General features: G+C 45.2%; 1 protein-coding gene across 3 annotated transcripts in view; it reads right to left on the bottom strand.

The window, feature by feature from the left end:
- The window catches only part of NCOA7 (nuclear receptor coactivator 7), a 169323-nt gene extending 154372 nt beyond the window's left edge, over positions 1-14951 (bottom strand). For 2 of the 3 annotated variants that reach the window (XM_084623203.1, XM_084623206.1), the window contains exon 1: positions 14696-14951. The gene's annotated coding sequence lies outside the window, so the exon portion shown is untranslated. Of the gene's footprint in view, positions 1-14369; positions 14474-14695 lie in introns of those variants that run through there. The other variant, XM_084623204.1, reaches the window with a different exon arrangement.
- Positions 14952-22346: the final 7395 nt, after the last annotated feature.

The following is a 22346-nucleotide window of genomic DNA, read 5'->3' as shown; positions in this document are numbered from 1 at the left end:
GAACCATTAGGAAAGGGATAGATAAGACAGAAAATATCTTAATACAGCTATATAAATCCATGGTACACCCACACCTTGAATAGTGTGTGCAGTTCTGGCTGCCCCATCTCAAAGAAGATATATAAGAATTGGAAAAGTTGCAGAGGACAACAAAAATGATTAGGGGAAATCAAATAGCTTCCATTTGAGGAGAGATGAAAAAGAATGGGACTGGTCATCTTAGAAAAGAGACGACTAAGGAGGGGGGAATATGACAGCGGTCTATAAAATCATGAATGATATGGAGAAAGTGAGTCCCTATTTATACAAGAGCTAGGGGGTCACCCAATGAAAGTAATAGGCAGCAGGTTTGAAACAAACATAAGGAAGTACTTCTTCACAGTCAGCTTGTGGAACTGGCTCCCACAGGATGATGTGAAGGTCAACAATATAGCTGGGTTCAAAAAAGAATTAGATATGTTCTTAGAGGTTAGTTCCACCAATGGCTATTAGTTAAGATGGTCAGCAACCACATGCTTGAGTGTCCTTAAACCTCCAACTGCCAGAACATCTGGCACTGCAGACTTTCAGAAGATAAAATACTGGGCTAAATGGACCACTGATCTGACCCAGTATGGCCATTCTTATAGTCTTAGGGAATATTATCATCTAATAATTAATTAAATTTGGTAATTTTTGTGACAAATTAGGAAAGAAACAGTTTGCAAGGCACATGTGAACAAGAAGGTGGTCAGGGAAAGTGTGGGACACTTACTGAATGGGGGAGGCAACCTAGTGACAGAGGATGTGGAAAAAGCTAATGTACTCAATGCTTTTTTCACCTCTGTCTTCACGAACAAGGTCAGGTCCCAGACTGCTGCACACTTCTTCTCTGTGAAGAAAGAAGTGGTTCAGGACTATTTAGAAAAGCTGGACGAGCACTAGTCCATGGGGCTGGGTGTGCTGCATCCGAGTGTACTAAAGGAGTTGGCAGATGCGATTGCAGAGCCATTGGCCATTACCTTTGAAAATCCATGGTGATCAGGCGAGGTCCCAGATGACTGGAAAAAGGCTAGTGCCCATCTTTAAAAAAGGGAAGGAGGAGGATCCAGGGAACTACAGACCAGTCAGCCTCACCTCAGTCCCTGGAAAAAGTATGGAGCAGGTCGTCAAGGAATCAATTCTGAAGCACTTAGAGGAGAGGAAAGTGATCAGGAACAGCCAGCATGGATTCACCAAGGGCGTCATGCCTGACTAACCTTATTGCATTCTATGATGAGATAACTGGCTCTGTGGATGAGGGGAAAGCAGTGGATGTGTTATTCCTTGAGTGTAGCAAAGCTTTTGATACGGTCTCCCACAATATTCTTGCCAGCAAGTTAAAGAAGTATGGGCTGGATGAATGGACTACAAGGTGGATAGAAAGCTGGCTAGATTGTCGGGCTCAACAGGTAGTGATCAATGGCTCCATGTCTAGTTGGCAGCCGGTCTTAAGCGGAGTGCCCCAAGGGTAGGTCCTGGGGCCGGTTTTGTTTAATATCATAGAATCATAGAATATCAGGGTTGGAAGGGACCCCTGAAGGTCATCTAGTCCAACCCCCTGCTCGAAGCAGGACCAATTCCCAGTTAAATCATCCCAGCCAGGGCTTTGTCAAGCCTGACCTTAAAAACCTCTAAGGAAGGAGATTCTTCCACCTCCCTAGGTAACGCATTCCAGTGTTTCACCACCCTCTTAGTGAAAAAGTTTTTCCTAATATCCAATCTAAACCTCCCCCACTGCAACTTGAGACCATTACTCCTCGTTCTGTCATCTGCTACCATTGACAACAGTCTAGAGCCATCCTCTTTGGAACCCCCTTTCAGGTAGTTGAAAGCAGCTATCAAATCCCCCCTCATTCTTCTCTTCTGCAGGCTAAACAATCCCAGCTCCCTCAGCCTCTCCTCATAAGTCATGTGTTCTAGACCCCTAATCATTTTTGTTGCCCTTCGCTGGACTCTCTCCAATTTATCCACATCCTTCTTGTAGTGTGGGGCCCAAAACTGGACACAGTACTCCAGATGAGGCCTCACCAATGTTGAATAGAGGGGAACGATCACGTCCCTCGATCTGCTCGCTATGCCCCTACTTATACATCCCAAAATGCCATTGGCCTTCTTGGCAACAAGGGCACACTGCTGACTCATATCCAGCTTCTTGTCCACTGTCACCCCTAGGTCCTTTTCCGCAGAACTGCTGCCTAGCCATTCGGTCCCTAGTCTGTAGCGGTGCATTGGATTCTTCCATCCTAAGTGCAGGACCCTGCACTTATCCTTATTGAACCTCATCAGATTTCTTTTGGCCCAATCCTCCAATTTGTCTAGGTCCCTCTGTATCCTATCCCTGCCCTCCAGCGTATCTACCACTCCTCCCAGTTTAGTATCATCCGCAAATTTGCTGAGAGTGCAATCCACACCATCCTCCAGATCATTTATGAAGATATTGAACAAAACCGGCCCCAGGACCGACCCTTGGGGCACTCCACTTGATACCGGCTGCCAACTAGACATGGAGCCATTGATCACTACCCGTTGAGCCCGACAATCTAGCCAACTTTCTACCCACCTTATAGTGCATTCATCCAGCCCATACTTCCTTAACTTGCTGACAAGAATACTGTGGGAGACCGTGTCAAAAGCTTTGCTAAAGTCAAGAAACAATACATCCACTGCTTTCCCTTCATCCACAGAACCAGTAATCTCATCATAAAAGGCAATTAGATTAGCTTTATCATTATCTTTATTAATGATCTGGAAGATGGCGTGGATTGCACCCTCAGCAAGTTTGCAGATGACACTAAACTCGGAGGAGTGGTAGATACACTGGAAGGTAGGGATAGGACACCGAGGGACCTAGACAAATTAGAGGATTGGGCCAAAAGAAATCTGATGAGGTTCAATAAGGATAAGTGCAGGGTCCTGCACTTAGGACGGAAGAACCCAATGCACAGCTACAGACTAGGGACCGAATGGCTAGGCAGCAGTTCTGCGGAAAAGGACCTAGGGGTGACAGTGGACAAGAAGCTGGATATGAGTCAGCAGTGTGCCCTTGTTGCCAAGAAAGCTAACGGCATTTTGGGCTGTATAAGTAGGAGCTTTGCCAGCAGATCGAGGGACGTGATCATTCCCCTCTATTCGGCATTGCTGAGGCCTCATCTGGAGTACTGTGTCCAGTTTTGGGCCCCACACTGCAAGAAGAATGCGGAAAAATTGGGAAGAGTCTAGCAAAGGGCAACAAAAATGATTAGGGGGCTGGAGCACACGACTTATGAGGAGAGGCTGAGGGAACTGGGATTATTTAGTTTGCAGAAGAGAATAATGAGGGGGGATTTGACAGCTGCTTTCAACTACCTGAAAGGGGGTTCCACAGAGGATGGATCTAGACTGTTCTCAGTGGTAGCAGATGACAGAACAAGGAGTAATGGTCTCAAGTGGCAGTGGGGGAGGTTTAGGTTGGATATTAGGAAAAACTTTTTCACTAGGAGGGTGGTGAAACACTGGAATGCGTTACCTAGAGAGGTGGTGGAATCTCCTTCCTTTGAGGTTTTTAAGGTCAGGCTTGACAAAGCCCTGGCTGGGATAATTTAGTTGGGGATTGGTCCTACTTTGAGCAGGGGGTTGGACTAGATGACCTCCTGAGGTCCCTTCCAACCCTGATATTCTATGATATGAAAAGCGCTTTACAATAGTTAGATAATGGTACAAACAACATTTGGACAGATCATTAAGTGGTCCTCCGAGACCCTCAGCAATTTTCAAGTGGTCTGTGAAAAAAAAAGTTTGAGAACCTGACTTAAATTTTGAGGAAGTTCCCAAACTCCTGCATTAAGTGAAACAAAGTTAGTTCCTTGTTAAGTAAGAACATCAGTGGGTAGCTCAACAAGTCAGGAGAATTGTATTAATTCTTTGGCTTGGCTCAGGCAGTACTTACAAGGGCAGCTAACTACTGCAAGGGTCCATAGCTGTACGGAGGCTACACAGTTCTGATGTCATCTGTTTTCTGCTGGTGTACCTATCTCCCTTATAATAACACTGAATAACCAGGCACACGCAACTAATGAAGCCCAGTGTTCTACGCTGAAAATAAATTACTGGTGAATCAAATGGACTTTCCTTGGCCTCATAATCTGACTTCCTTAGACACTGTAACTGATGAGTCCTTGTGAGAAGCAGGAGTGTACCAGGGCTCTCTTTGGTAGTCCATTGTTTTTCTCCTACCAACTCTGATGGCTCTTCTGACTGCCTGGTATTCAGCTCCTCCATTCTCACCATATGGCAAGGAGGGTTGCTACCTAATCAGTCATTGTGTAGTTTTCAGTCACCTGGGCCAGGGGTGGCAGAGCCTGCCCAAAAGTGGGGGGGCCAGAGCCCCCCACCCCTCCTCTTCTGCCTGAGGCCCCACCCCCAACCAAGCTGGAAGCCGGAGCAGGCCAGGAGCCACGGACCCAAGACAGAAGGGTCCGCAGCTCCCCAAGCAGCTCTTACCATAGCCAGACTGTGGCCCCCCAGCTGGAGCTGGGTCCAGGTAACAGCCATGTGCAGCACACGGGCAGCTGTGGGGAGCTGCGGACCTTCCTGCCCAGCGGGGGGGAGGAGGGGCCCCACGGGGTGGAGACACAGGCTGGGGGCTGCTCTCGATCCCCCCCACTCCGGGCAGGTGGAGAGGCTGTGGCGCCAAAAAGTGGGAGGGCGTTGGCCCCCTTGCCTCCCCCTTCTGGTGTCCCTGATCTGGGCTGCATCTGCCTGACTGACTGAGTTTCACCAGCAAATCCAACTTTACACACATGACACATATGAACACAGGCCTAGCTTGAAACTATGTTATCCACTTTATAAATGTTACCTCTCTGAGCCAGGGATTGTAAATTGGCTAGTTGGGGAGGATTACCGAGCTCTGCCCAGGAACTAAAATCAGTGTGGAGAGGTAATGATTCTTGGGGTACTCAGGACTGAGAGTCACTTTGTTACCCCCGCCTCTCCCAAAAGGTAGTTTTCCCCACGGTGGCTGGGTGTTAGGTCCCTAACACCATCAGCCTGTCAGCCACTCAAGCACTTCTCTGGGGAACGCCAGCTCCATCTTCACCTTGCAGGTTAACAATAGATGCACCTGAGTCTCTTTGAAGTGTTCCCCTGTGATATCCAGCCCCCGACACTGTCTGCTCACAGAAATCCCAGATCTACTGTTCCCTGTACCCAAGTTACTAGTTTGACCTTAAACTCTCATTTCTGTATATCACACAGCACTTGTAGTAAAACAAAAGAAGATTTATTTAAGAAAAAGAGTGATGGAAACAAATGGTTACAATACAAAACAAATGCAAACCTGGGCCTACACTTAATATATCAGGTTCACACACACACACAAAGTTCGGACTGTTGCAGAGCTGTCTGGCTTCATAGGAACCAGGATCTAATTTTTCATGAAAATGCCTGTATTCTTCAAAAGGTCTGCTCTGTGAGTGGATACAGAGCGCCTCTCCCCCTCAGTGTGGTACAGAAACAGTCTTTTGTCAGTATTCATAGGGTGATTTCCTGTCTGTTGTAATGTTCCTTTTTCACCTCCAGATGGTTTTGATTGTTTGCAGCTGATTGGTAAGCTTAAGTATGCACTTAGATCTTTTATTGTTTTATTATACATTTTCTCTGTAATGTTTTTGTCCTAAAATAAATGTATTGTGCTCTGTGTACATCTGTCTGGTCTTTGGTAAACCATTGTCTTTGCTTATGAGAGAAATAAAGAGTGAAACTGCAGGTGCAAAGCTAAGTCACACCTGGTGAGATTATCACAGTAAACTGTAGGGGACTGCAGCCTAAAACCCTTGTCTGGAGGAAAATGGGCATAGGTTCCTGTCCCAAGGGACGTGACAGCTAGAGGCCTGAGACCTTAGGGGCATCCCTTGAGCAGACCACAGACGGGGTCAGAGGTGTATTTACTCCAAAAGAGAAAACACATAGTTGGACACGTGCCAGCAAGTTCTTCTAGAACAAAACAGTAGTCTAAAAGGCCTTTTACTAGGCAGTTCTCTGTCCAGTGCCACTACGTTGCCTATTCTTTCAAGTGCTAGGCAATAACTCATTGTCAGAACCCTGGGGAGGTAGGGGAAATGGTTCTGACGCTGAAATTAACACACCAGTAGCTCTCCGGGGTAGCTCTCACTTTTCCCTACTCAGAAAAGTACTGCTAGGTTCAGACTCTCAATCGTTAGCAAATTCATCATCCAGGGCTTGGTTGGCAGCTTGAGTTTTGCCAGTCAGGATGAGTATCACTTGAGGAACTCACAATACCCTTCGCCCACGGTAGCTACTTGCTCAGAAATGACTGGGTAAACATCCAGATCATCATAATATCCTAGCTGGACAGGGCAGGGCTGAGACTGGAAGTCAGAACATCAGCTGGATGAGTTGATGACCCAGTGAAGTAGTAATTCCTGGAACAGTTGCTCCTACTTTTGTTAGACGGCCAAATGACCTTGCTGAAACTATTCTGGGGCTCTTATCAGGGTCTAATGCTGTGCCAAATACTTTGTGAGACCTTCCATTTTCTCTCGCTTGTGTAGAGGGTGTCTGCAATTCCACCTCTAGTGCAAGACGGTGAGAGACAGGTGGTCTGACTAGCCAGAGCAAGGCAGATCAAGGGAGATTCATCTAGACACAGACAGTTCAGAGTTTGTGTAAACACAAGAAATGCTCTCTGGGATTTCAGTTTTATCTCAGAAGTTCTGATTTAATCAAAACAACACACATTTTTATTTTTTCTATGAACCAAAAGTCCCTGCCTGTGTTTCTTCCATGCAGCTCAACACTCAGTAAAACCCAAAACAACACTACCAACCAAACAATAGGTATTCTATTCAGATTCTTATGTCTCCCCAAAGCTCCCTGCTAGTCTCCTCTCCCCCTTTTGGAGTAACTCAGACTACCTTTAAAAGATGATGTACACAAGAGGGAAAATAGCTTGTGCCCTTTTTTGCTTCTTTGTGAGACATAAAGCCGGTCTCTATTTTTTCATAAAGGCGAATGGAGAACCAATAAAATGGTAACTCCAGGAGAAAGAGTGAAAACTAAATAACCGACAGAGAAAGGGAGTTTTAGCCATATGGTTTAAAAATGAAGAAAAAAAAAGTTTTTAATTCAGGGGTGGGCAAACTGCATCCCACGGGCCGCATTCAGCCGTTTTAAGCCGGCCCTCGAACTTCCGCTGGGTTGTGGGGTCTGGGGCTTTCCACACTCCAGCCACAGAGCAGGGTCGAGGGCCACTAAACGTGGCTCACTGAGGCAGCCACATGGCCCCACTCCGGAGCTCCAGCCAGGGAACAGGATCGGGGGCTGCTCCATGCAGCTCCCGGAAGCCACAGCAAGGCCTCCCTCCAACTCCTACATGCTCCAATGGCCCCCTCCAGTGCTCCAACAGAGAAGTGACATGCCACTGCTTCCGGGACCTCCCCACACCCCAATCCTCTGCCCCAGCCCTGATTCCCCTCTCACCCTCCAAACCCCTGGATCCCAGCCCGGAGCGCCCTCCTGCACCCAAAACCCCTAATCCCCAGCCCCACCCCAGAACTTGCACCCCCACCTGGAGCCTGGATCCCTTCCCGCACTCCAGCCCTGATCCCCACCCCACCCTCCGAACCCCTCGGTCCTAGTCCAGAGCAGCCTCCTATATCCCAAACTCCTCATTCCCAGCCCCACCCCAGAGCCCTCACCCCCAGCCAGAGCCCTCAGACCCCCCAGGTACCCCACTCCCCCACCCGGAGCCCCCTCCCACACCGTGAACTCCTCATTTCTGGCCCCACCCCAGAGCCCACAACCCCATCTAGAGCCCTCACCCTGTCCCGCACCCCAACCCCAATTCTGTGAGCATAAAATTTCTATTCCCAGATGTGGCCCTCGGGCCAAAAAGTTTGCCAACCCGTTTTAATTAATACCTGTTTAACGTACATGACTAATGTTTTGAGCCTTCTTTAAGATTCAGCACCTTTGTCCCTTCATTTAATGTGTTACAAACTCACAATAAACATCCCTGAGACTTCCACAAGCTCCTCCAACAAAACCAGACAAACATTCTTGACATTTATTTCAAAGGTAAAAAGAAATATGGGGGGATGGGAGGGGGAAGAGCCATCAGGTATTCTTTATATATCACAAAGGAGCAAAAAAGAGCCCACATTTATTTTAAATCCTTTATAAGTCATCCTAATGTGTTGAGCCCAACTGGGCTCAGCTGAACTTAATTAGCTTCTTGCTGGGCATGCCTACTTGAGGTGTAACTGAACCTTTGCTGGGAGACAATCAATAAAACTTAGGCCACTATCTGGCTTGAAAGGGCCTCTTCATCGGGGCACTGTCTGGGTGGGGAGTGGCAGGGCTATAGGATCCTGGTTAGGGATCAGCAAAACACCTGTACATCCCGTCAAACTCTACTTTATTAACAGTCCCATGGAATCTGAAATAACCACAAATGGTTAAAAAAAGCCATTGTTTTACCTTTCAATTTACCATCATGTTGGGGCATTCCTTAGCCAAGAGATGATTTCTTACTACATGAAACAAATGCCACTTACTATTTTATTTACCTGATGTTTTTCCATAGTGCCCATCAACACAGTACCCATGTATTGCTGAATCCTCAACTCTCCTTAGCTATTCCTGGCATGTGTCCCGTCCAAGTAATGGCCCAGCCTAACCCCATTTAGCTTGAGATCACAGAACCAGCTGGTATGGCAGCAAGCCACACCAGTTCCCCTTGAAACTTAAGTGACAGCACTAGTCTCATAAATATTAATAGTTTTAGTCTTTTCCATTATTATGCTGGTTTAGAACATAAGAAAATAAACAGAAAACGAGACAGACGGTGTGTGGGACAGAAAGTACAGAAGTGAGAGTAACTGCAGAAATGGAAAATGCCATTGCTAGGAAACATTAAATTTAGTTTGAAAATGAGTCAGGTGCTAGTTGACATTTTCTGGAGATAAGCAGATGCCTGTGCAATTAATCCACATCAGGCTGGTATTCCAATAATAATTCACTCTTATTATTGTGAGACAGCCTAAACAGTCTCCTCTCTTCTCCATTTAGGCCTTGACTACACTAAACAATTAAGTCGGTTTATATTTGGTCAACATACAGCCACCGCAGTAATTACTGCAGTTTTTCATGTCCACACTACCCTCCTTCTGCCAGTGTGCACGTCCTTGCCAGGAGTCCTTGCTCCAACTTAAGTGAAGCAGTGTGAGCTCTGCTGTCAGGTGCTGACAGCGCGGGCTGTAGGCTCTGCATGGAGCCCCACTGCTGGGTGCTGACAGACCAGACTGTCAGCACCCAGCAGCCGGGCTCACAGCTGTGAGCTCCATGCAGAACTGATAGGCGATGTAAGTAATGCAGTGTCTACCCAGTATCTACCCAGACACTGCATCGCCCTAACTACATTGACCTAAGCTCTATGCCACTCATGGAGGTGGAGTTATTAGGTCAGTGTAGTGGGGGGACTTACATCAGCGGGAGCAACACTGCAGTGTAGACACTTACAGCTGCTTTACATTGACCTACCTCTGTAGCGTAGACCTGGCCTTAGTCCTCATCTTCTAAGGTGAAGGAGCTGGTTCTTTGCCTGTATCTCAGGAAGGACCATAGGGGATCCCTGGGCAATAGAGATGGGAAAGGGTTCTGAATGAAACAATTTCCTTCTCTTCTCTCCTCCCAGAGAACTGATGCTACTCCATCAGAATCATAAAACTGATTGTGTACAGGGGAAGATCTGTAAACAAGCCATAATTTGGGGAATCTACAGAAAGAGGGATTGCATCCTAAAAATCAATTAATTTGAAAAAAGACTTGGGGATCCTGGTGGATAACCAGCTGAACATGTCCTCCCTGAGTGAGGCTGTGGCCAAAAGGATACTGTGTTCCTTGGATGCATCAGCAAAGAAATATCAAGTAGGAAAAGAGCAGGAATTTGAATGAAAACAGCACTAGAAAGACCATTACCAGAATACTGTGTCCTGTTCCATGTCTACACTTCTAAAAGGATGTTGAAAAATTGGGAAGGTTTCCAAGAAGAGCAACAACAATGATTTGAGAACTGGAAAACCTTCCTTACAGTAAGAGATTTAAAGAGCTCAATCTATTTAGCTTACCGAAGAGAAGTTAAGACTTAAGCATGGTCTGAATATACTTACATGGGGAGAAAATACCTGATGATAGAGAGCTCTTTAATCTAGCAGACAAAGGCATAACAAGATCCCAGAGTGGGGAAGATGAAGCTAGATAAATTCAAACAGGAAATAAGGCACACATTTTTAATAGTAAAAGTAAATAACTATGGGAATTGCTTACCTAGGATGTGATAGATTCTCCATCTCTAGACATTTTTAAATCAAGACAAGAAGTCCTTCTAAAAGATATGCTGTAGTTCAACTACAAATTTTTAGGCTTGATGCAGGAAATGGTAGGCAAAATGTTATGGCCTGTGCTGTGCAGGAGGTCAGACTGGATGACCACCATGGTCCCTGCTCATCTTAAAAAAAAAATCTAGGAAACCCCCAAAGGGGAGCCTCCAAGGTGTGAGAGTATCCCCTTCTGGTACTTAAGAAGAACAGAAGTCACAGACCCATGATCAGTTTAAGACGCCTGAACAAGTATTGAGCAAATTCAGTTGATAGGTGACACCGTCCAGCCTGGCTCAATTTCAGCAGCTTACCCCTGAATGACATTCCGATCAACAGCCAGCACAGGAACAGAGAATATTTGGTCTGGTTTTCCTCGTGGACGCAGAAGCATTTATGATGAATAGGAAAAACATACATGCTGGAACCCTCACTAAAAACAGCTTCCTTCAGATTCCAGGTGGACTTTACCATGGCCCTGATAAATCTCCCAGGGAACAAACTAGGGAAAATAAGGAAGAAGATAAAGAGATTCCTCAGACTTCAAACAGTTCCTCAAAAACTAGGCTCAAGTTCAGGGGTTACTATCTCTACCATTCAGTCAAACCTCCCATGTCTGGATCCGTAATTGGGCCCTCTAAAAACTGAAAGCTAACCTGCCTCACAGTGGTTGTTCATATGACAACATCTTTAGTGGAAAGTGAATAAGGAAGTCCAATGGTGTCTAAACCACATGAACACATGGAACAGCAATGTAATCTGTCTGTCTTCCCCCATGGGACAGTAGAATCAGATGCCAGTCTGTCAGGTTAGGGAGCAAAATGTGAAAAATATCAAAAAGGGGACAATGGTCCCTTAAAGAGTCAAACTGGTACATAAACTCACTGAAGTTTAATGACTGGAGTGTTTGCCATCATGATTTTTGCGAACAACTGAGACAGATTGTGGATCCTTCTAGAAAAGGGCAATGCAACCAATGTATGGTGCATAAATTGCCTCAGGATGGTCTAAAATCCTAGAAAATGTCCAACATTGCTGAAGGCTTTGGATCTATATTGTCTGCTGTGCCAAGTCTTGGTTCAGGTCCAGTATATTTCAGAAGTGACTAACCTAAAAGCAGACTGTTATTCTTACCTTCAACATGATGCCTGGGGGAAACTCCCCAGTTATTAATACAAGTTCTTGGGCCCAAGCAATAGTCCAATTTGCCTCACGTCAGCTCTACTAACCCAGTGAAACTAGTATTATTATTCCAGAACTGGAAGAATAACAACTCTCTTCCCGTTGATGACCAGTAAGCAAACCTTGGCTATGCTGCTTTGTCTGGCATAGGATCCTCCTCTCTAAATTAAAGGGAGTGGTAAAATGCTCTATTATCAGTTGTGTTCCAACCTTCCTTCAATGCCTACTAGAGTATAAAGGGAAATTGGGCTTTCCTGTCCTCTATTTAGCTCACAATTATCCTTTTGTAAAAACCTCTTCTGCCAGTATCAGCAATTAATTGGATCAGACAGATCATGTGGCAGGCAATATAGATACTTCCATGTATGAGACACCCTTTGGCGCCACTTTGGTCATCCATCTAAAGGAGATGTATCAAGTCTGACAATTAGGTCACAGAAGAGGTCCTGCTTTAACATTGTTATCATCTACTCTGTTCTCCAAATGAATGCAGCTCTATATCAGCACTGAATATAGAAGCTCAAGGCCTTGCCTTAATATTGTGATGCTTGCAGGCACCACACTGTAGGAAAATCAGGACGTATAGAAAGATATGGAGGTGAAATATTGAGTACTGTCACTCCCTGAGTAATTCCGCTTGTATTCTCCAAATCTTAAATACAGAGGATAACAAACAGAAGCATTCTTATTGATTCACTTCAAGTTCAAGAGATGATTTATCACTTCAACATTAGAGATGACAAATCAGAATCATAGCTACATCAAATGAAGAAATGCTGCAACTCATAGAAACCGGAACATCACAAGGGAAGAGCTCATTGAGGCGAGAGAGAGACAGAGAGGCATGTATATACAGTATGTTTTCTGGAAATGTTCCTTGTGTGATGCTGTGCTACATAATAAAGAAAAGGAAGGCACTGTACATAGAGCCTCCATGTTCTTTAATAAAGAACAGAATTTCCCGCAAGATTCTTCTGCAAAATTCACAATACTGTATCATAAATGAACTAAACAGACAATGGACTCAATCCTGCGAAGTTTTATGCCTGGGAATAACTTTGCTCATGGGATTGCTCCTGTTGCAGTCAGTGGGACTACTTACAAGAGCAAAGGTACTCACAGGTATACAACTTGCAAGATTGAGTCCATTATCTATTTAGTTCATTTATGGAAATCTTCCAGGAACAAGAGTTTGAGAGAGAAGGAGGACTGGAAAATGGAAGCATTTTTACTTTGGCTTGCTTTCAATTTTCAAGATCTGCAGGGCTGCTTATACCATTTTTCAGATGCTGTATATATATTTCTTGGTGTTTCTTTTTGCAACCTGCAGTAACTTTTTTTTCTAATGTTATATTTTGTACATATAATACCAGTATTCATTCTTTAAAATATGTAAAAAATTTGTGTAAGAGATAGACTGGAAAGACTTCTTCAATATGCATGCAAAATATTATCCAAATACAGGCACTCAATGTAGCTCACAGCAGCTCCACACAAATCATAATCAATTAGTGCATAAACATCACCCATTTAAAAGTCCATAATTATGTATTGATATAAGCATGTACAATGACCTCATGGAAGTGCAGTATTCACAGACCATTAAGTAAATAACACACGTGATAAAATTACATAACTGAGTATTTACTCTAAAGACTAATGTCAAGAAGATAGCTGTTAAAAATCCATAGCCTTGATACTGCAGGCAGATCGACACAGGTGAATCCCTGTATCCACTCAAAGAATCCTACTGAAATCAGTAAGGATGTGAACAGGTGTAGGGTCCAGTTGCTCAAATGAAATTGCAAGATCTGGGCCCAATATATCCACTCTCATACACCAAATATTGCTTATTAGCTATTGTCTTCTCTCTGTTTAGAAACGAAAATTAAACTATAAAATGTGTCTGAAAATCATGAGTCTGAAAATCAGATGTCAGGACTATTAATCCAGGATAACAATCCATCCACACTTAAAACTGTTTAAAAAAAAATACAACGGCACAAGTCAGAGTCCAGATTTGTAATGTTAACTCTGAGCAGCCTCTCTTCTCTTGGTCAAATCTTTAATATGTTTGTGACCAATGTCGTTTGATAGTTAAAATACATCTATTTGTTTTAAATAGAACCATCACAACCAACCCCATTTTCCAATAATTCACATGCTGGGAATCTTACAATTGCCCCAAATCCAGACTGATGCAAGACAATGAAAATCAGCATTTGTTCTTTATTTTGAAATTGTATTTGAAACCAAGTTTCTAGCCCACCAATTTTCCTGAATAACAAAGGATATCAGGTATGAAGTTATGTCAGACACACTGGAATATGATCGTTGCCTATTGCTGGATGCTTCCGTGCATCACTGCAGTGACTACCCACCCCACATCACCCAATACCTACGACAGATTTCATGCTCCCAAAATATCATTAAAGGCCCTTCCCTCAAATTACCACCATCACCTTCTCTTCCTCCTCCTCAGATTAAAAAAAATGAAATCTACTACTTGGAAGTGCATGTAAAAATTCTGTAATCCTAACTGGAAATATATTTCAGAACGTGTTAAAGGTGGGAGAGGAAATAATTACACTATTTGCAAAAGGATTTTAATTGCAGAGAAATAAACAAAAAGACTTGGATAGTAAAATCTTTGAAGCAGGACTACAGAGATTGAAAGCAGCTACCTCGCTGTGGGTACTACCAAAACATAACCAATCCGGTAAAGATTCAAGCGAAACCCCCCTTCCCCAAACACAGGCTAGCTGTACATGCACAACACACAATCTGCACCTTTCAGTCCCGCAGCTTCCTCAAGTCCGATGTTCCCCCTCTGGTTTTGCTGTCACAGCCAAGCCAAGGAAACCAGCATTTCTGAAGCCAGACAAACTAATGCACTTCCCCATCTGCCCGCCTCCTCCTCGCCCGCCTCCTCCTCCCCCCTCGCCGGCTGTGTTGTTGTGCCTCTGAAAAGGCAGGTTAATTGTTATGAGATCTGCAAAATGTCAGCCCCCGATGGAGCCCCCTTCCCCTCCCCAGGCGGCTGCTGGGTCACCCCCACCCCAGCCTGAGAGGGGCATCTCCCGCGCAGGGCTCGCTGCCCGCCCGCTGAGACCCACCCAGCTGCACCGGTTCCTTCAGCCGCGGGCCGGGCACTTGCGGCTGGGTCTGGGTCGGATCCTCTCAGGGATGCTCAGCGGGGCCCCCATGCCCCCCCGGGCGGCTTCAGCAGGCGCGGACGCGGGTCGCTGCAGAGGCGCGGACGCGGCAGCCCGGGAACATCCACGGCCGCCGAGGGGAGGTCCCCGGAGAGACCCGGCCGCTGCAGCTCAGCTCAGCCCGCTGCAGAGAGCGCGCAGCTCCCGGCCTCCGCCAGCAGCATGGTCGCCAGGCAGAGCCCGCCCCGCCCGCGCCGCACCCACCCAGCGGCCCTTGCCACCAGCGCGCCCCGCTCCCCCGGCTCTGCCTGCGCCGCTAGCACGGCCCGCAGCTCCGCCCTGCCTGGCCGCAGGCGCCTTCCCCCTGCTCGGCCCAGTCCTCCAGCGCCGCTGTGCGCGTCGGCTCCCTCGCCCCCGAGGGAGGGGGACAGTATTAGCCCCTTCAAAATGTCACCGCAGCTTTCGGCCCCGTGATTTGTCCCATTGAGCACACCAAGGAGCCGGCCCTCAGGTTGCTCATTTTCTAGGCAAATTGACTTGTCTGAGGGGTTTTTTTTGGTGGGGGGGGGGGCGAGGAGGGGGAAGAGAGATACATTTGCCAGTGTCAAGGCCTCAGTCTCACAAGTTGCAACATAAAGGGTTGACCCCCCCCCTTTCCCCCGGCACCCCCATAGAGTCCATGGCAGGGTCAGCACCTTAATCTGAACAAATTAGTGTTCCCTCAATTACTTTGGGACCCCAAAAAAAAACAAAACAAGTACATACACTTTTTTTACTAGCTCCCCAATCCTGCAATTTGATCCATGTAGTTGGCCCCTTGCACCTATGATGAGCCCTATTATAGAATCAGGGCCCAAATTTTAAAAGTATTGAAAATTGATAACCTTAATTTCAGTGGGAAAATGAAAAACCTATGATATTCATATTCCCTGCCTCCCTACACTCCCAGCCTCCACCTTTCTTCTTCTTAGGATAAAAAAGTGTTCTGTTTTAAAATCAGGAAAATAAATATATTTTCCTACATTATTTGACTTTGGGCAACAGCAGGTCTCGAGCATACAAGATTTGTCATTTTTGTAGCTATTCCATTAGAGTGTATAATGTTCACCTCTCTCTCTATTCCTCCTTTTAGTCTGTTTCACATTCACAGCTCCAGCTCTGGAAGTCCTGAGACTTCAGAAGCAGGCCTGAAGGCTTTAGCAAGCCCACAAAATCATGAACTGCAGACTAAAAGCCTGAGGTTAAGCAGTTATGTATATAAATACCATGGGCGACAGGTATCATAGGCTGGGGGAGGCTGTGCCTCCCCAAACAGCCAGCTGTGGCCCCACACATGCTCCATCCCCAGGTCCCCCCTCCAGCTTCCGCTAGGTGCAGCTCCAGTCTCCCTGTGGGGTGGCCGCAGCTCAAGCCGCACTACCCACCCTCTTGGCGCTCTGGGCCTACAGAGGCTGAGGCCACGCCATCCACCCTCCCGACACTCTGGGGCTGGGGGGGCCTGCAGCCATGCCACCCACCCTCCCCGTGCTCAGGGTAGCTACACTACCTACCTCCCGGTGCTCTAGTGTCAGGGAGGCTGTGGCTGCGCTGCCCGCTCCAGGACTGTGGGGGAGGCTGTGGGCACTCTGGGGCTGAGGGCTCTAGCCTAGGGCCGAAGCTGGCAGCTGCAGTGGAAGGAGGGCTCTGGCAGAGGGCATGGAAGGGTTGAGGCCTCAGGCAGATGGGGCGGGGCTGGGAGCTAGCCTCCGCCAGCCAGCAGTTCACACACCACCCATGATAAACACACAATATTCCCCATGCTTGTAAAATGAGACTCTCATAATGAAATGCCAGATAAAGAATAAAGTGCCATAGCAAGGCAGCTCTTTTAAGATAAGAAATATTATCATGCCTTCCATATGGGCCTAGCCTATTGAAGCCCCATTCTTGGTTGGTCCCCAGGCATTACCCTAATAAACATAATTCACAATGAAAGGAAAACACTGTGAAGAACCAACTGGGACATTTTTTCTTTCCCTCTTCAATTTGTTTCCATTGAAGATGTACATCTCCCACTCAAAATGGTGCAAAGCCTATTTAATTCATCCCTAAATTTGGCTGAGCAGGTAAAGTCAGTGACTAGCAATACTTTCTTTCAGGTCCAAGGAAACTTCACCCCTTCCTCTTGGCCAACGACCTAGCCGATGATCCAGGCATTTGTCACTCTCAGGCTACATCACTGTAATTTACTGTATCTGAAGCTGATTTTAAAGAAAATGCAGAGGCTCACAGAATGTAGCTGCCCACCTTTTGGTGGTTTAGGCTTTTGTGAACATATACAGCCATGCTCTATTACTAATAGATTTTAAATGAAAGGTGCTCAGAAACCACACTGATGATAGGCAGCTGTATAAAACTTATGAGAAGCATCTTGAAGATTAGGGTCCCACTCTTGCAGGATGTTCCATGTGGCTATACCCTGTACCTCCATAAAAATCCTTATAAGAGCAAGGTCTAAGACTCCACTTAACTATATACTGGGCTTCTACAGTTAGAGATAGTAGCTACTCAGATACTGTGGTGATGGGGTTACATAAGAACCTAACTAAATGTTATATTTTGATATCAATTTTATTTTTGTCTTCTTTTCCCTACTACATAAGATTGACAATAAGTCTGGACTCTTCCCTTGTCATGATTATAGGGACCTTGGCATTCATTTGCCCACGACCTGGTCATCTTCTGATTCAGCTCATCAAATGGCTATTAATAGTGGTCAAGTTTTTACCAGTTAAAACCCCCAATGCCTGTGAATTGGTCCTTTTAGAGTTGTACAATTCAGTTCCATTAGTGTTTATACTAGTTTGAAAAAAATATATAACTTTTTTTCAGCCACTGACAAAATTATTCTGTGGATTGTGGCCTTGCTGGGATATCTGGGGAGATTTGTACCAAGTCGGGACAAAACTTTAAATTACCGCTTTTGATACACTAACATGCAAAATAAACAAACAGCATAACTGGGATGCTAGAGTCAAATTCTTGAATGGATTTAAATTTCTCCTTAGGCACTGATGTTTTGGGGAATATTACTGGAAATGCATACTTTGCACAGAGCTAAAGCCACCGGTTATATTTGGTGTTAGTTGGAAGTTTTAACTATTAATAGTTAAGCCTGCGATTCTGTCACAGAGGTTGTGGAAGTCATGGATTCTGGGCAGCTGACTCTGGGGACCGCCCGAGCAGCAGCCAATGCAGCTGGTCATGGGCAGCGCCCAAGCAGCAATCCCAGGGGCTGCCATGGAGTTAGCTGCACCGGCCCCTGCTGGAGCAGCCCTGTGGCCAGCTGCTTGGTGGGTCCCTAAGGCCATCCGCACTGACCGCTGCTAGAGTGGTCCCGGAGCCAGCCACTCGGGCTGGCCCTGGAGCCAGCCACACTGCCTGCTGCCGGAACAGCTCCAGGCAGCTGGCCCCAAGGAGTGCCCAAGCAGCAGCCATCTCCACCTCCAGGGAGAGCCCAAGCATTGGTCCTGGAGTCACTCCGGGGACCACCCCAGCAGTAGCAGTCCTGACACGGCCAGAGCAGCGGCCCCGGATGCCATCTGGAGAGCAGTCCCTGGAGAGCAGCGGCCACTGGGGGGCGGCGGGGGGGGGGGGGGGGAGTCAACTCCCAACGCTGGAGCAGGGGCCCACGAGCAGGATCCCACCCCAGAAGTGGAGATTTAGTAATGGGTATGTATAGTAAAAGTCATGGAGGGTCATTAGCCATGAATTTTTATTTCGTGAGCTGTCCATGACTTTTACCAAAAATATCCATGACTAAATCTTAGCCTTATTAATAGTATTATCTGAATTACTAATAGTCATTAATACCTAATCCAATGCCCACTGAAGTCAACAGGACTCTTTCTATTGATTTTAATGGATATAGGATCAAGCCTTTAGTAAAAACTAGAATCATATACATTTCCACACTAAATCATTTAAAAGGGCAATCTGGGATTTTGAGGTACAGAAAAGGGCTTCTCACGTCTAACAGTAAGGGAGAAAGAAAGATAGGGAAAAAACATTAAACATTTTACACAAGAATAATTTAGTTGAGACTTCCTTTCCCCCACCCCACAATTTTCTTTTGAAAAAAGGCTAACAATTTTCTAACCAGCTGAAAATAGTAGCCATATATTGTACATGAACATAATTTACAAACTCTCAGATAGCACCCTCTAGCTCAGTTGAAGTTTAACAGCATGTAATAAAAATATAAAGGAAATTAAATTACAGGAAGGTACTGTCAGCCAACTCACAGCTCATAAACACAACATTGGGGGCAGAGGGTTGAAGCTTGCTACAAAGCTCTGGACAATGTATTTTGATGTTTGTTTGTTTGTTTGTTTTTAAAATCACCTTTATGCTGAAAACAAGTATAACACTTCAGTTGTAATGGTAATTTTCAGAGAGTTATAAGGGCCTGACAATGAAGTCTCTTCTCCAGTTATCTGATAATAGAGGCTTAGAAGGAAAGGGCAACTGTAGAGATGTCACTCAGAGCTCCTGTGCAAATCAAGATAGGTTAGTACTGAAGTGCACTATAAAAAAAGCACTATATAGAGGGCACACCAGAAATCTACAGTAAGTCATCTTCTACCTAATGTATTTTATCTAACATCAAAACAATTCTTTACTTTGCTTAGGCTTTTTAGGAACCTAGAACCACAATCAAATTAGAGTAATAACTTAACCCATGTATTAACTTATAATGACCACATTAGTCAAATGCGTGTATGCAGCCATGTGAAAATAACATACTTATTAGGTGCCCATATGTGAATTTGGGTACCTAACTCTGAACATTTTGGCTACAGTACCTTTGATAAAAAGCTGGGCTTTATTAATTTTGATTGCTCATGAACATTTCCTTTTTATAATTAATGGATGGAAGTCTCTTTTTCAGACTTTATTCCTCCCCGTCCCCCAACCGCAGGAAGATTGTGCACCTTTCTTGGTTGTTCTTGAATGCTAGTTGGAGCTGAAGAGACATTGAGCCCAACCGGCTGCGCTTCTGTGCCAGTAGGAGCTGAGAGAAGCTGAATCACTGACAGAACAACACATAGTGAAGCTATCTTAGATAGGGAAGGGTGAAGTGAAAGAATAAAGAGGAGTCACATGAGTTAGTCACAGAAGAAAAGGAAACCTACATATGTAAACAAAAGTATATCCAAGTGTGTAATAACATTATCATTTTCCCCTGATGGTCTAATGCTGGGATTGGCAACCTTTGACCCGCAAGCCCCCTAGTGGGCTGGGCCGGTTTGTTTACCTGCCGCATCAGCAGGTTTGGCCGATCGCAGCTGCCACTGGCCACAGTTTGCCGCTCCAGGCCAATGGGGACTGCGGGACGCGGCGCAGGATGTGCTGACTGCCGCTTCCCGCAGCCCCCATTGGCTAGGAGTGGCAAACTGCGGCCAGTGGGAGCTGCGATCAGCCGAACCTGTGGATGTGGCAGGTAAACAAACCAGCCTGGCCCACCAGGGGGCTTACCCTGGCGGGCCACATGCCAAAGGCTGCCATTCCCTGGTCTAGTGGTTAGGATTCATTGTTCTCACCATGGCACCCCGGTTCGATTCCCAGTCAGGAAAGTACTTTTTCTCCCCTCCACTCCTCCGCTAATCTTTTACTACATGTTTAAAAGAATATTTCTCACAAGAATTCACATCGCAAAACTAAAATCATCACTATAAGTAATTAGAGTTCTTTCTATATATATTTGGAATATCATTTATTTTGAAAAATACTCTGTTTGCTTATTGTGAAACCAGAGAATTTTACATTTTTACTTTTAAAGTTTCCCTAAGCACACACATCAAGATCTTTATTTTGCTATTGATTCTTTAAAAAAACAGGACAAAGCTAGTACTGTGATGCCAAACATTCAATATTGCCAATCATGAGTCACCCCAAAACATCATTACATTTTATTTGTAAGCTGCCTGGACCTTTTTATATGCTTTCTGACTCAATTCACATTTTTAAGTTATCCTCCACAACTATGAGGGCAAGAAACGTAGCTTTCATTTTAAAAAAAGGGAGGGGAGTGTGGAAGATGATCACGTGTCCCATAACTTCAGGAGAAAGGCCTCTAAGGCCTAATCTATACTAGAAAAAGTTTGCTGGCATAGCTATATCAGCAAGTCTTCCTAAAGTAGACACAATTTATAGCTGCAAGAGAGTGCTTTTGCCAGTATAATTATGCTAGACTAGAGCTTTTGCTGGCACAGAAGTGTTGCAAAAATAAAAATAAATAAATAAAATCATAACTCTACCTGAAAATGCTATGCTGACAAAAGTTTTAGAGTATTCCTGGCCTAAGAAAGCCACCACATAGCATAAGAGTTCACAAAACTAAACATGTGCACTAGGTTTCCACTTACTGATGCATAGTTCCCCATTGTGTGCCTATATGATCTGGTCAGTTTCTATCCAAAGGCAGTTTCCACGATATGCATCTGAGGAAGTGAGCTGTAGCTCACGAAAGCTTATGCTCTAATAAATTGGTTAGTCTCTAAGGTGCCACAAGTCCTCCTTTTCTTTTTGCGAATACAGACTAACACGGCTGCTACTCTGAAACCTATCCAAAGACTGTATACGGAAATATACAGGATACATTTTCTCTACAGTCCCAGTTCTGTTTCCACATCAGTGGCAAAACTCCACCAACATCACTCGGAGCAGGACCCGACTTATACTCCATTTCCGTATTCTGTCTACTCACAAGGACAAAATAATTACCTGCGTGCACACTTCGTGTGGGTTAGCATTGTAGGGTCCCTCTGCAATGTACACATTACTTGGCTAGTGAGCTTTACTGCATATGAAATATGCATCTGTGAAGTAAAGCTAACTGTATCATCAATGTTTAGAATGAGATCATACAAAAATCTAGGCAGGGCTTCAGGAACTTGCTCTCCTTGTATTCTGGAGGTAGCAGTAGTAATTCCATAATAAAGGGTGAGCTGACTCTTGCATGTAAGACACAGAATTCATACCTTTTATATATGAAAAAGACAATATATCCTTCCCCAAATTAAATCACTTACTCTCTGAGCACAAAATAGCCTTTCTGAGAATGTATAAGTACCATTGTTTTTTGCTGTGGTGTTGTGGCCATGTTGGTCCCAGGATACTAGAGAGACAAGGTGAGAGAGGTAATGGACAATTCCTTTTTGTGAAAGAGACATGCTTTCATGCTACAGAGTTCTTCTTCAGGTCTGGGAAAGGTCCTCAGTGCCACAGCCAGATAAATGAACTCACAAAGGAAAATGATAAAAGACAAGAACACCATCATCTCCGGGCAAACACTTTTCACAAACAACCTCGCCACATCTGACCTCTCAGTCCTCTTCTTCAAAGGAAACCTGCACAACACCTCCAAAAAAATGAGCCTGGGAACTTAAATTCATAACTCTGCTAGGCACTGAGAATCGTCATCTTAATAAAGACACTGGATTTACAGTTTATGACAACAATCTGTAACCCACTAACCTCCCTCCCCCCTTTTTTGTCTTACGGCTGCAGAATTGTTAATGGGGTACCTCACTTTGAATGCTCTCTTAGAATATGTGTTAACTACTTAATG

Source organism: Lepidochelys olivacea (genome assembly GCF_965140295.1).
Source record: "Lepidochelys olivacea isolate rLepOli2 genome assembly, chromosome: 3".
Classification (NCBI taxonomy): Eukaryota; Metazoa; Chordata; order Testudines; family Cheloniidae; genus Lepidochelys; species Lepidochelys olivacea.
The sequence above is the reverse complement of the archived record's forward strand: the minus strand, read 5'-3'. Positions and strand labels throughout refer to the sequence as shown.